The sequence below is a fragment of the Armigeres subalbatus genome, chromosome 1, assembly GCF_024139115.2.
Source record: "Armigeres subalbatus isolate Guangzhou_Male chromosome 1, GZ_Asu_2, whole genome shotgun sequence".
Lineage (NCBI taxonomy): Eukaryota > Metazoa > Arthropoda > Insecta > Diptera > Culicidae > Armigeres > Armigeres subalbatus.
This window is the reverse complement of record NC_085139.1, coordinates 146,476,365-146,479,161: the sequence shown is the minus strand read 5'-3', so window position 1 is coordinate 146,479,161 and position 2,797 is coordinate 146,476,365. Positions and strand designations below refer to the sequence as shown.

Sequence of the window (2,797 nt, the reverse complement as noted above, 5' to 3'; positions counted from 1 at the left end):
CGATAGTTGATAAACATACATTTCGCTCTGATAACCCCACTCATATATTTTTCATACATTCATTTTGAGTAGAATTCACTAGAAGAGTATATAGATATTATTTTCAATGTTTTCTAATGAATTCCACTACATTTCTTATTAAGATGCACTTGTGATTTGAGTAAGTTTTATTTGATTCCAGTAAGGCCGATGAAAGTTTAGATTTTTAAAGTCTACATGACTTTTTATAGTGGAATTAAAGTGACAATGAATCGCCTGCTTTGAGCGTGCTTACAGCGGCACACTAGGAGTTAACTTTCTGAAATCAGTATGGCGAAAGGCATCTAAGGCTCAATTTCTCAAAATTAATCGCCTTCATCGAAAAAATATTTGGTAGGTGTAGTAGCGGACACCTTCCTACATAACCGGTATCAAATAGTTTTTCATGGAAAGTTCCTAATTTTGAGAAAACCCGCGTTAGATGTCTTTCGCCATACAAATTTCTGGTAGTTAACTCATGCTGGCTATTTTCCACGTATACTATAGCGCCTTTATGTGGCAGCGGCGGGTAGAAAATCAGCCACTGCCAATAATTCTCGGGTATTTTTACAAAACGGCGTATGTCGCAAATTGTAAACAAACCCGTTTTCAACAGCATATGACATCAAATTCATCTAAAAATGTGTATATCTTCAAAGCTACATGAAAATGTGTTTTTAAAAACGTCCCGCATAATCAATAACCGCATACAATATTGTCACAACTTCAAAAATGATTTTTGAAATAATTTCACCGTTCGTGATAAAGTTATTGAGCAGTTGCACATTAATTATTTTCCATCAACGAATTATAAGTCATTATGAACCTACACCATCTCTTGATGTGACTCTTTGTCATGATGTCATTTAATAATGACTTATATTTCACATTTCCTTCATAATGAGTACGGACTTTAAAAACACTTAAATGGATTCAATCACATGTAGTGACATTATATTATATGTTTCAATCAAGGTTCAACATAAACCGCAAATGTCACAAACACGTTGTTAAGTCTTATTTTTTAATTCTAAATGGATTTTAAGTGTTATTGTTATGCCGAATATGTGTTTGTTATTCCGGATCAGTTTAATTTCGCTTCGAAGAGGCCATGTTTATTTACTTCATTGGTTGAGTTTTTTTCTGGAAGGTCTTTCAGCTACAATTTAAAATAGATTATAATAAATAATAAAATTGTCTGCTTCGCAAGTTGCGGTGGTACGAAAAAGTTTATGGTGCTCCTCAGCTTTGGGCGCTTTTGGCGAATACTGTGGTGAGCTGGTGAGTGTTTTTCCCGAAGTTCCGAATGATTTTTTCTAGCGCGTTATGAAAACTGTTCATTTTAGGTTCGAGAGTTTCCCGGCCGGTCAATAAACTCTACTGAACTGCACACTAATTGGGCAAAATGTTTAAAAAAGTGGTAAGCTATTGATAATTGTGACTAAAATTGTAAATTTAACATTCCGTTCTCTTAGGCTATTCACAAGGAGACGATGCAGCAGCACTTTTGGGGCGATAAACGGCTCAGGTGGCCGAATTATAGAAGAAGCTAAATTACGGCATGCATGAACATTGGTTTGGTATTCCGTGTTAAAACTCAATTGATAGGATAAGTGGAATTATGGATGCACGTTTTATGTTTTTTCAATAAACCAGAAAAAAAATCAATTTTTATTATTGTTGTTTTCTTCCGAAAAAAAATCGTATTTGAATTCAGTAAAATGCAATCATATCTCAACATTACAGATTGGAGTGATTTCCATACTTATTTAGTATACCTTCCAATTACAACTCAACCTTAAATTATAATGTTCTGTATTGTAGAATCCCCAGAAAATTTTGTTCGAGAAAACGGCCATTTTTTATGGTGACCTAACTTAACAACCCTTTCGCCATAAGGTTAAATGACCAATAACCATTTTCCACATGGTCAAAACTATTCATGATACTGTCGGCTTACAGTTATGGAAATTTATGTGAAACGGTTATGGCATAACACAAGATGGTTCAAAATACTATGATATGCAGTTCATTAATGGTTCGTAATTATGCGGGGTAAATCAATTTTTTGCAAAACGGTGTAACATCATTGTTGAAAATATTGCACATACACCGCTTAGTATAAAATGTACTTTAAAAAGTTTTTTCGAACAACTAAATAATTTAAAACGTGCGTTTGCTTGTACTTTTTCATCACTGATTTCAAAATTAAGCATGTTGCTTGAATACTCTGATTTTCGTTAAGAAAAACATTTTACGTTGTTTTTCTGCAGCAAATGTTGTTACGTCGTGTTGTAAGTGTTGCATTTTTTTTGTGGCATGTGCGTGAAACGTTTCAACTTGACGCAACATTTCGACGTATCAACAATGCAGCGTACGGAGCAGCGTAACATTTCGACGAAAGTAGCATGACCTCGGTCATGCTGACGTATCAAAACGACGTATGTGATTTATCTGTTGCAGAACGTTGTAACATATATTTTTATCAAAATAACTGAAATGTTCACACGCAGTGCAGATTTCAGAGTCAGTGACGATGAACCTTTTCATAATCTATCGTTGAGGTGTATTCAATTGCAATAAAAATGATTAGTTACTAAATAGGAATATAAATGAAATCTGAAAACTTCCAAGCTCATTTTCTCAGCTTGATCAAAATGTTACATACGCCGATTTGAAAAAGTTCTCGAGAATTTATTATTTTGAGCTTATCAAGCGACATTGAGTACGCGCGTTATTTTTTTAATGCACATCGAGAGCGCGTTTGAGAGGTTTTCAT

General features: G+C 34.2%; 1 long non-coding RNA gene across 1 annotated transcript; it reads left to right on the top strand.

The window, feature by feature from the left end:
* Positions 1 to 1,201: 1,201 nt before the first annotated feature.
* LOC134207146 (uncharacterized) lies at positions 1,202 to 1,668 on the top strand. The gene is made up of 3 exons (XR_009978356.1): positions 1,202 to 1,299; positions 1,365 to 1,438; positions 1,494 to 1,668. It is a non-coding gene; the product is annotated as an uncharacterized LOC134207146 (long non-coding RNA).
* Positions 1,669 to 2,797: the final 1,129 nt, after the last annotated feature.